The sequence below is a fragment of the Schistocerca americana genome, chromosome 7, assembly GCF_021461395.2.
Source record: "Schistocerca americana isolate TAMUIC-IGC-003095 chromosome 7, iqSchAmer2.1, whole genome shotgun sequence".
In the NCBI taxonomy this organism is placed as follows: Eukaryota; Metazoa; Arthropoda; class Insecta; order Orthoptera; family Acrididae; genus Schistocerca; species Schistocerca americana.
Window position 1 is genome coordinate 65,961,647 of NC_060125.1, and position 12,468 is coordinate 65,974,114.

The window sequence follows — 12,468 nt, forward strand, 5'->3', positions numbered from 1 at the left end:
TTCTGCACAGCGGTCGGAAATGGTACGAATGGTCTGACCTATATAACTGCTTCCACACTCACAGGAGATAATATAAATTTCAAGGACCCTGAGGCCGAGACTGTCCCTAAACAGGGCGCATCATCTCCTTAATTTTCTTAGGAGGACAAAAAATCGGTCTTATACCCCATCTACCCAGGACTCTTTCTGTTTTGCTGGATACAGCGCCACAAAAAGGAAGAACCGCAGTCGGTGTTCCATCCTGTGAGTGTGGAGCATGTTCACGTTTCCTTTTTTTGGAGAACGCTGCCTTTATATCGCGTACACCATAGCCATTCTATCGGAACACGTATTTCAGATCGTTAATCTCGGACTTTAAGTGGTCCTCGTCAGAAACAGTTATTGCTCTATATACCAACGTGTTCAAAACGGCTCTCTTCTGAGCAGGATGATGGAAACTCTGTGCATTAAGATGTAAATCGGTATGCGTCGGCTTACGGTATACAGAGTGGCCGAGACGCCCGTCCGCCTGCCGTTGTACTAAAATGTCTAAGAAAGATGGTCTCCTTTCGTTCTCCATATCGACAGTGAAACGCATGTTCGTAAGTATGCTGTTCATGTGTTCCGTGAAATGTTCGAGAGCTTCTGCGCCGTGTAGCCAGACCATAAATGTATCGTCAACATAACGATTAAAAAAGGACAGACGGGGGCCGAATTTAATGCACGTTCCTCAGAATTCTCCATAAAGAAGTTAACTGGTGAAGGAGACAACGGAGAGCCCATCGCCATACCGTCCGTCATTTCATAAAATTTATTACCATACAAGAAGTAGGTGGTCGTCATCACATGCCGGAACAACTTCGAAGTTTCAGGAGGAAAAAGATGCACCAGCATTTTCAAAGTGTCCTCCACAGGAACTTTTGTGAACAGCGATACCACATCCAGGCTGACTGATATGTCATTTGGACCAACTCTAATCTGTTTGGTTTTCTCAATGAACATCTGCGAGTTTTTGGTGTGATGTTTACACCTGCTGACTATAGGAGTCATCAACTTTGTTAGGTATTTGCCCAAATAAATATACACTCCTGGAAATGGAAAAAAGAACACATTGACACCGGTGTGTCAGACCCACCATACTTGCTCCGGACACTGCGAGAGGGCTGTACAAGCAATGATCACACGCACGGCACAGCGGACACACCAGGAACCGCGGTGTTGGCCGTCGAATGGCGCTAGCTGCGCAGCATTTGTGCACCGCCGCCGTCAGTGTCAGCCAGTTTGCCGTGGCATACGGAGCTCCATCGCAGTCTTTAACACTGGTAGCATGCCGCGACAGCGTGGACGTGAACCGTATGTGCAGTTGACGGACTTTGAGCGAGGGCGTATAGTGGGCATGCGGGAGGCCGAGTGGATGTACCGCCGAATTGCTCAACACGTGGGGCGTGAGGTCTCCACAGTACATCGATGTTGTCGCCAGTGGTCGGCGGAAGGTGCACGTGCCCGTCGACCTGGGACCGGACCGCAGCGACGCACGGATGCACGCCAAGACCGTAGGATCCTACGCAGTGCCGTAGGGGACCGCACCGCCACTTCCCAACAAATTAGGGACACTGTTGCTCCTGGGGTATCGGCGAGGACCATTCGCAACCGTCTCCATGAAGCTGGGCTACGGTCCCGCACACCGTTAGGCCGTCTTCCGCTCACGCCCCAACATCGTGCAGCCTGCCTCCAGTGGTGTCGCGACAGGCGTGAATGGAGGGACGAATGGAGACGTGTCGTCTTCAGCGATGAGAGTCGCTTCTGCCTTGGTGCCAATGATGGTCGTATGCGTGTTTGGCGCCGTGCAGGTGAGCGCCACAATCAGGACTGCATACGACCGAGGCACACAGGGTCAACACCCGGCATCATGGAGTGGGGAGCGATCTCCTACACTGGCCGTACACCACTGGTGATCGTCGAGGGGACACTGAATAGTGCATGGTACATCCAAACCGTCATCGAACCCATCGTTCTACCATTCCTAGACCGGCAAGGGAACTTGCTGTTCCAACAGGACAATGCACGTCCGCATGTATCCCGTGCCACCTAACGTGCTCTAGAAGGTGTAAGTCAACTACCCTGGCCAGCAAGATCTCCGGATCTGTCCCCCATTGAGCATGTTTGGGACTGGATGAAGCGTCGTCTCACGCGGTCTGCACGTCCAGCACGAACGCTGGTCCAACTGAGGCGCCAGGTGGAAATGGCATGGCAAGCCGTTCCACAGGACTACATCCAGCATCTCTACGATCGTCTCCATGGGAGAATAGCAGCCTGCATTGCTGCGAAAGGTGGATATACACTGTACTAGTGCCGACATTGTGCATGCTCTGTTGCCTGTGTCTATGTGCCTGTGGTTCTGTCAGTGTGATCATGTGATGTATCTGACCCCAGGAATGTGTCAATAAAGTTTCCCCTTCCTGGGACAATGAATTCACGGTGTTCTTATTTCAATTTCCAGGAGTGTAAATGATAACTATATTATATAAAGGCAGCGTTCTCCAAAAAAAGGAAACGTGAACATGCTGCACACTCACAAGATGAAACATCGACTGCGGTTCTTCCTTTTTAGTGGCGCTGTATCCAGCAAAATAGGAAGAGTCCTGGGTAGACGGGGTAAGACCGATTTTTCGTTTACGTTCCAACGGAAGCGGTGGAACCACCAGCGCACACATTCACACCGTCTGCGATAGCAGTACGTAATCGACGACCAATCACAAGCCGACTATTCAGAAGCCTTCCACGGGCTATAAAAGGCTACCACAGCAGCAGTGAAGACAGTCAGTTGCTCTTGACGATGACGATGAAGGTTATCGTCGAAAGCTTGAGATTGTATCCTGAGAATGTCTTACATATAAGTTGTACCTGTATTAGCCCGTACATGTCTCTGCAGCTGTTGTTGACACCTGTCACCTATGGCCCATGGTGAACCACATTCGCCGAGGTGCTGGTGTCGGATAGCACCACTTTGCCATGCACGATATACTTTTAAGCATGGCGAACACTTTAAAAAGTTGCCCGTTTTGGAAATGCTATCAACCTTCGTCCAAAAGCCAGTGACCATGACCTTTCGGACATCGGACAAATCGCTCCGTCTCCGCATTACGACAACGATTGCACTGTCATTGGCGCCCTCCCAACACGCTTTATACTCGTACTCCCTCCACTTCCAGTGCTGCCACCTGCTGTCTGTGAGCGGTTATTGCACGTTGACGTCGAACGTAGGTGGCGGTCACTCTAATGCGACTGGACCATGCGTACTTAAAATCCTAGGCACCTGGCATGTTAGGTTCAAATGGCTCTGAGCGCTATGGGACTTAACATCTGAGGTCATCAGTCCCCTAGAATTTAGAACTACGTAAACCTAACTAACCTAAGGACATCACACACATCCATGCCCGAGGCAGGATTCGAACCTGCGACCGTACAGTCGCGCGGTTCCAGACTGTAAAGCCTAGAACCGCTCGGCAACACCGGCCGGCGGCATGTTAGGACTTGGGGCGATTGCAAGTTGTATTTGTAGGAAAGGGAGGGAGCATACAGACAAACTGTGGACTAAAAAAATTGTAGTGATATGAAACATCCCCTTAGAAAAATTAAGAATGACAGCGCTGGTAAACCTCCTACGTTATTTGATTTTCAAACAGCTGAGCAAAACTGATCGTACTCAGACATTTCTCTCTTTACTTATTCTGATCAACACTGAACTGACACATTTTTTTAACGCAATCTTACTTTCACAATAATCCCTACCAAAAGAATGGCCCTGACTAACAATAACCTATACCTTACATGGATCACTTACCTCACAAAAATCTTCGTTACTCAAACTACTGCAATACAGTGAGCGCCAGTACTTCCAGCTAAATAAAAGATTCTAATTACTGAAGGCACTAACTACTGATAGGAATAGGTAGCAAATGAAACATTTTGATGGAGAACAAATAATGTATTTACCTTAATAGTGTTCAAAAGTCATAAAATATATCACTTCATGACATCCGGTCCTAAAAATTTCCTTTTTCTGACGGACACACTCCAGATCGTGCGCTCTCAATACTCCGCCATCTCTCTCCCCACATTCACCACTGGTGGCGGCTGACCTCCAATTGCCCAACGCTACGCGCTGTTCACATCCAACTGCCCAACACTACGATAGCAAATATTCCAACAATGCAAACCAGCCACAGACTGCACACAGCACAGTCAGTGATTTTCATACAGAGCGCTGCGTGGCGTTACCAACATAAAAACCTAAACAGCCTACTTACAATGACAGTAACTTAAATTGCCAAAACCAGTAAAACACTGTGGCGGGGCCTTAGGCCTCACTATCATCCCTCCTCCTCTCTCCTCAACAGAAAAGAGAAAGATGAAACGTTCTGAAAGCCTCCCTACATCGTGAACAAACTGACCCACAGCAAAACCTTACCCTTTACCCGCGCCTGCCTCTTACAGTTGCAAAACTTCTGGAAGAATCCCATGTTTCATTCGTAGGCGAATAGCGGACGCTTTCCCTGAAAATAAATTCCTATCAAAATGTATAGATGCTACTTCATAGTTAACTTTTTACGGACAACGTCAGTTATTAATTGTAGAACTGCATACTGGTATGTAAATCTTTCCGATAATCCTAGAAACCAATATACTACATTTCAGAGACCATTCCATACTGCGGAATACAAACAGCCCAGGCAATATGAAGTATTCTTGTTTTATATGCAGCGTAAGCACGCTGCAAAGCCTTTATTTTTGAAGATGCGCCCTGGCATGTTTTGAACATTTTTGCTTTCCGTGCGAGCTCACCCGTTTGTGGACTAGAGCCAGACCTGTATTGCAGGTTTAAAATATTAGCGCACATTTCCAGAACAGAAAACACGAATTCGATAATTGCGAGCTGTAGAAACCGCACCTCTTTACTGTCCACGACTGCCCATCCAGTACTGTTCCTACGGCTCAAAGTATTGAAATAACGAGAGTGCCTGTTATTGCTCCCGAGGGATAGGGATGCAAGAACCGCACCGCAAATCGCCAGCTGTGACAGATTTAGACGTTCACCTGAGGGCTTACGTGAACCATCCCACAACAAAGGTGTGAAACAAAATGCTGAAACAAAATTTTGTGTTGGCGCTCTCATACGTGAGATTCCAGACCAACGACGAAAAAGCGTCGTATAACAAAGATCTGCTGACGTCACTGAAATCGCAGATGCAAGTGAAATTTCCAATGCTCACTCGCAGATAAGCCGCTTAGGAATCTCCGTCACGTAATTTATTCACATGGGAAACATTAGAGACAAAAAAGTAAATAAACAAAAATTACTAGTGATCATTAAATTACTTAACTGTAAGGATTTCTACACTGTCAGAATTGTATTGGCCATTAACATCTCTGGCCCCACGTCCCTCATATTCGCATCCTCCACCGAGGATGACCGGCGGTCGGATGGTCCCGGTAGGCCACTCGTGGCCTGAAGACGGATTGCTTTTCTTTTTTTTTTTTTTTAAATTAACATCTCTGGCACACTTAATCTGATTCATTTCTGTTCCATTGCTTGATGTCGTATAGCATAATATTTTAGGGCAGCTCAATCCATGCAGTACTGTATAATGATTCCCCATTCGTTTCTGCTTCGGTCATAAGCTTTACTGAGCGCATCACGTGCCCGCAATCACCCCCAGCCGCAGTTCAGTTTCGCTGTGGGCAGTGGTCATGGTGTTTTGGCTCATGAGTGTATTGTCAAGTTCCACGTATGCATATGGCATAGTGAGACGACTCGAAAAGTGCCAAGTAATGTGAAACACACTAAGGGGGTTTATCTGCTGCAGCCAATAGGACACAATGTGTGTAAAGGCTCATGTTATACCGCGTGGCATAGTTCTTGTCACTTTTCCAAAATTACAACAAAGACGCGTCGAATGTCAGGAGACAGAAATTTTGTTTCCAAATAGTTCGAACATTTTCAAGGAAATGGGACAACGTTAAAGCCCTCTCTGAAACCTGTTTTGGGTGATAGGCAGATCTACTTCTGAATTGTTCTACGCCTAATGGCTAGCGAGTAGCAGACAATATGGAAGGAAACTGATTCCGATTTCTGAATAAGTATGACCTAAATCTACCCCGAACACAAATAATCATCAAAGGGAATGGGACATGGCTCCACTAATCCAACCTTCAGTTCACGTAACATAAGATTCCCAAGACCCAAAAAGAGTCGTCCCCAAACGTGAAGGTGCAAGACCATATTGACGCTCTATTTCGACAGCGACAACGTTTTCCACAGGCCATTAAAACCTGAAGGCCTCAAGTTCAATGGCTAATCTCTCGAGACACTGGTACTGATCCTCATCGGGCCTGTTGAGCCACAGCTGCGCATGAGTGGAAAATGGGGTGTCCCTCACAATAGCTCTGGACCTCACGATATAATCCTACGAGCGACGTTGCTGCTTTGACTCATTTGAGAAGAAGCATTATTTCACAGTTTTCAGTAGTTTTATATGCGTTACCAAGAGCGAACTGTCACCAAAGGGGACTACTTTGAGGGATATTAAAGGTACTTTAGCACTTAGTTTCTATTTTTATAATATCGGTGATCCAATTTTTAGATACATACTAAATACAGCTATCACCCCAATTAAGTGGATCCAGAAGAGCCAAATGATTGGGCTGTAGCTGTACTTAGTTTCAAACTATTAAGTCATCTGAAACTGATTTCCCTAACGTGTTTCGACTATGGTTGCGACAGTAATTAATCTGTTCTATTAATATGTGTAATCCATATATACTGTAGAAATAGATGTATGTGTGTGTGTGTGTGTGTGTGTGTGTGTGTGTGTGTGTGTGTGTACGTATGTATGTACGTACCACATCTCCTCCTAAACCACTGGACCGATTTCAACCAACCTTGGTACACATATCCCTCACTGTCAGGTAACAATCGCTGTCGGGGTAAGAACCATCTTCCTGTCACAGTTCAGGAGATAGGATAACATAAACAATGAGTTGCGTCAAAAACTGCCGCATCAATCTTGACGTTTAATTTTATTATTTCTGTGCCACTAAATCTATTTGCAACAGAGTTTACAAACAGTATCCACATACGCCCGTGAACATACCTACAAAATTATATTATTGTATGACATAGAGATCAAGTGATATGACGTCATAAATTCTGAGATGCACGAAAAACTGCCGCATCATGCATGGCGTTTAAATTTATTACTTCTTTGCTACTATCTCTATTCCAAATATATTTCGCATACTGTGTCCACACGTGCCGCACATTGTACCTACACAAATGCATCATTGTACGACACATAATTCAAGAGATATGATGTCATAAACGCTGAGAAAATGCCGCATCATGCATGAAGATTTAATACGTTTGCTCTTTACTAAGGCACTCCTACAATCCAGCCAAAGTAAGAAAATTCCTGACTCGTGATAGCGCTTTTGACAGCTTTCAACTGTAAAGCGCAAACGAATGAAGGCGAAAACAATAACCGTCTGTAGACTTATGAAGAGGTGTTGTCATAGAGAAGTTTACGAATTCACTTCCTGGGGCACTCGAAGCAGGTGTAGTTATACATTTCTACATTTTGTATATTTCTTTGTCCTACAATTTCGTAATTTTAAAGGTGTTTCCTTGTGTACATGGTAATGAAATTTTTTCGGTATTACGCTCCGAACACAATTCATTTTTTGTTTCCATTCATAATTGAAGATTGGCTAAATGAATACCCCGAGCAATGCCGAGTTTCTGAGCTAGTGTGTTATAATACGCGATGCTGAATAACCGAATGAGAGGTAGCCCTCAATTTTGTAGGGATAAATTAGTGTTGGCAATGGATTAAGTTGTCCTGGTCCTACGTAAAATCGATTAATATGTTGCTCATGGTGATACCGAAACGACAGAAGATGCAGTGATGGCCAAAATATTAAATTCGGTCTTCCGAAACATTCCCACTGAAGAATATCACAACATAGCTACTACGTTCGACCGTCCCACGGCTGCGGATATCACAAATGGAGAAATAAGTGAGAACGAAGTTGAAAAATAATTGGGACTGGTCCACAGAAAAGAAACCATAGGACCAGATGACGTCCCTGGGTGTCCCATTAAACCTGAGGAGGAAGCGGCCTCACCAACAGTTTTAGGAACAGTCTACCACAGTTCGTTTGGACATCTGAGCGTATCACGCGACTGCAAGTCGTTCTACTCTACAAAAAGGGTCGCAGGATTGACAAGCGGAACTGTAGATCTTTCTCAGTGAGATCACTCTCTTGCAGAGTTACGAACAGGATTCAACCGTCCTTTATTGGAAAACGAAAGTACGTTATCCAGCGTCCCTACCTTTGTTCATCTTTGAAGCACAAATTTCACTGGAGCGAACACTGAGGTGTCGGCATCAGAGAACGGGGCATTCTCTGCGTGTAAACAGCTGGTGAGAGCGATCAAACAGTGTGCAGTCGTATTCAGTTCGACATTGCTTGAGTTCCACCTGCTGTCAGACTTTCACAGAATCATCAAAGACGCTGGGACGCTGGGACGCTGGAACGCTCTCCTCTTACGCTGGCATGTAGGTGTAAATGGAATCGAGCTCTCGCTTTTCACGCCCCGTTAATCGACATTTACAGAAACTTTCGTAGCGCCTACTGACAGAAGGCTACCCAGTGTTCGAGATTCAATTAACGCTCCTGATTTTGTATAGCCACTGAAGGAAACGCAATCTCTTGCAGCTACTTCACAGTACTGTCATCTAATAAAGCGAACTATTTTTCACAATGTTGTTGAGTACGGAATTATAATAGTTTCCGCAGTAAAAAAGGTTTGTGTTATCATCCATATATTTAATTCGCAAGTTTATTCTAAAAGCAAATTCTACCGGAAAAAAGATATAAACATTGCTTTAGAAATAACTCAAATATACTAAGAAGATAAATTCAACTATTATCATGCATGAGTAACTTTATTTCCGTTTGAAATTTAATTTAAAAAAGTTGCTGAGTAGTTGCAAACTATCTTGTGGAAGATCAAAATGTGAAGCAACTGTTACAAATGTGCATGCTAAAAACTGAAAGTGTTGAAAAATCATGATCTATCTCTATATTTTTGTCTTCAAATTGGTGCTTAAAAAGTGAAAATGTTCCGTGTTTACACTCAAAAATTTTTAATGGAATTTGACAAAATGTAATATAAAAATGATTTTCTTAAGAATACGGTAATAGATGTAGACGGAGTCTTCGACTCATACGAATAATCCAGTACTATTAACATTTTGCAGTCAGGTCAGAAATGCATTTCTTGTTGTGGACAAATAATACAAATTCTGGTCTTTGAAAAGGCATTCCCTGTGTATGGAAATCCATAGAGACTCCTCGTCCGAACAAGCGACGGGAGGCCCAACGATATCGACCGAGCACTGTGTCGTCCTCAGTCTTTACGTATCACTGGATGCGGATAATAGAGTGGCATGGGGTCAGCACACCGCTCTCCCAGCCGTTGTCGGTTTTCGTGACCGGAGCCGATACTTCTCAGTCAAGTAGCTCCTCCACTGGCCTTCCAAGTACTGAGTGCACCCAGCTTCTCAACAGCTCTCGACAAACCCGGATGGTCACCCATCCAAGTGCTAGCCAAGCCCGACAGCGCTTAACTTCGGTGATCTGACGGGAACCGGTGTTACCACTGGGGCAAGGCTATTGGCACAGCCTTCCATTAAAAAATGTTAAAAGCTAATTGCAGAGCCCATATTGTGGATAACTTAGTCAACTGTGCTAGAGGAAATCTGAATGTGGAAACTGCCTTTTTCTAAAAATTTGTAACCATTTTTCGACCTCGGTAGAACTTCAGGCATTTCATTTGTTTTTTGAACAGAATCCTCTGAAATTTTTAGATATATGCTGATTGGGTGGCTTGCTTTGAAGCAACAAACGAAACAATTTTACTTTCGTTGGGTGCCTTCAGGTTGTCATTTTAAGCATAGCAACTGATTGAGCTGAACAATTATTTAATCTGTCTTGTCTGCTGATAATTAAATATAAGTTCCTGAGTAGGTGTAATGCATTTATTGTTCTTGCAACATTCAATGTTGATATTTATCATAGGTGATGAAGAATTAGAGAACAAAGGGACTCCAGGAGCTGATGTTTTCTTTCATTTCATTTCATTTGATCAAATTAAGAAACAAGACTAAATCTCAATTTTCGAAGATTTATTTGTGATTGTAAGTTCACCAACATTTGAAAAAAGAAGATAACGCAATACCTCAAAAGATTATCTGTCTTTCGCCTGGGCTGGGACGTTTCTTTGCGGAGAACTAACATCTATGTCCATCTACTGCTAGGTGGTGAAAGGGAGCAGATGTAACGCCCAAAAAATGTTAATGTAGTCCTTGAGAATTGAGTTACAGGTCCGAAACGCTTTGGATTAGAATATAAAAATAAAATACTGTGACTGAACACGACTTACTAACAACAAAAGTGCCTGTAACCTGTAACAAAAAGAGCAAAAAAGTATTGATTTTATATGCGAAATGACCATGTTATAGAGATTTCATTGAGCTGCTTGGTCTGTAGTAAGTATTTTGGTCGCAAAGTGTATATCAAGTGCCTTTCGCGAACAAGGTGATAGTTGTATTCGCCTGGCAGCGCTACAAACTTCCTTTTATGTCACCTTCATGAGCGCCTCTTCCAGCGTTCGCATGCAGCTACCTTCACCGGTTGGTTCTTGGTTGGTTGGTTGATTTGGGAGAGCGGACCAAACAGCGAGGTCATCGGTCTCATGTGAGTAGGGAAGGATGTGGAAGGAGTCCGGTCGTCGCCTTTCAACGAAACCATCCCGGTATTTGCCAGGAGCGAGCGTGCTCCGGTCACAGTCATTATCCGAAGATCTTTAATTATTGAATAAACTGTTGGCCAAAAACTGAATGGAGAAAAATATTCGTCCGTATATTGTTTGTGCAGTATGCAGTGGATTTGCTGTAAGCATAAAAAAGTCACACTCTATACTTTAATTTAACAGAACATACAGGGTAGACAAGTATTAACTCCCTATTAAAAATTGTTTACAACTTTTTAATACGTAACTTATTCTCATATAACAAAAATCATTTTATTTCAATGTTAGAATTTACACTGAAGCGCCAAAGAAACTGATATAGGCATGCGTATTCAAATACAGAGACATGTAAACAGGCAGAATGAGGCGCAGCTGTCGGCAACGCCTATATAAGACAAGTGTCTGGCGCAGTTGTTAGATCGGTTACAGCTGCTACAATGGCAGGTTATCAAGATTTAAATGAGTTTGAACGTGGTGCTATAATCGGCTCACGAGCAATGGGACACGGCATCTCCCAGATAGCGCTGAAGTGAGGATTTTTCTGTACAACCATTTCACGAGTGTACCGTGAATATCAGAAATTCGGTAAACATCAAATCTCCGACATCTCTGCGGCCGGGAAAGGATCCTGCAAGAACGGGACCAACGACAACTGAAGAGAACCGTTCAGCGTGACGGAAGTGAAACACTTCGGCACATTGCTGCAAATTTCAATGCTGGACCATCAAAAGTGTCAGCGTGGGAACCATTCAACGGAACATCATCAATATGGGCTTTTGGAGCCGAAGGTCCACTCGTGTACTCATGATGACTGCACGACACAAAGATTTACGCCTCGCCTGGCCCCGTCAACATCAACAATGGACTGTTGATGACTGGAAACATGTTGCCTGGTCGGACGCGTCTCGTTTCAAATTGTATCGAGCTGACAGATGTGTATGGAGACAACCCCATGAATACATGGATCCTGCATATCAGCAGGAGACTGTTCAAGCTGGTGGAGGCTCTGTAATAGTGTGAGGCGTGTGCAGTTTGAGTGATATGGGACCCCTGATACGTCTAGATATGACTCTGACAGGTGACACGTAAGCATCCCGTCTGATCACCTGCAATCATTCATGTCCATTGTGCGTTCCGGCGTACATTGTCAGTTCCTGCAGGACAATGCGACACCCCACACGTCCGGAATTGTTACAGAGTGCTTCCAGGCACACTCTTCTTAGTTTAACCACTTCTGCTGGCTACCAAGCTCCCCAGACATGAACATTATTGAGCATGTCTAGAATGCTTTGCAACTCCATGTTCAGAAGTGATCTCCACCCTCTCGTACTCTTACGGATTTATGGACACCTCTGCAGGATTCATGGTGTCCGTTCCCTCCAGCACTACTTCAGTCACTAGTCAAGTCCATGCCACGTCGTTTTGCGGAATTTCCTCATGCTGGCTGGAGTTCTACTCGATGTTAGGCAGGTGCACCAGTTTCTTTGGTTATTCTGTGTATTACATTATATTTCATTTATGTCATCGCAATATCAGTGGCCGACCATGGCGCAACGTCTCACAGTTACCCCACTCCTTCAAATGGCACAAAATGCATATACTATATTTATGGA

The 12,468-nt window shown here is 44.3% G+C and overlaps 1 pseudogene; it reads right to left on the bottom strand.

The window, feature by feature from the left end:
* Positions 1-9,603: 9,603 nt before the first annotated feature.
* LOC124623235 lies at positions 9,604-9,722 on the bottom strand (annotated as a pseudogene).
* Positions 9,723-12,468: the final 2,746 nt, after the last annotated feature.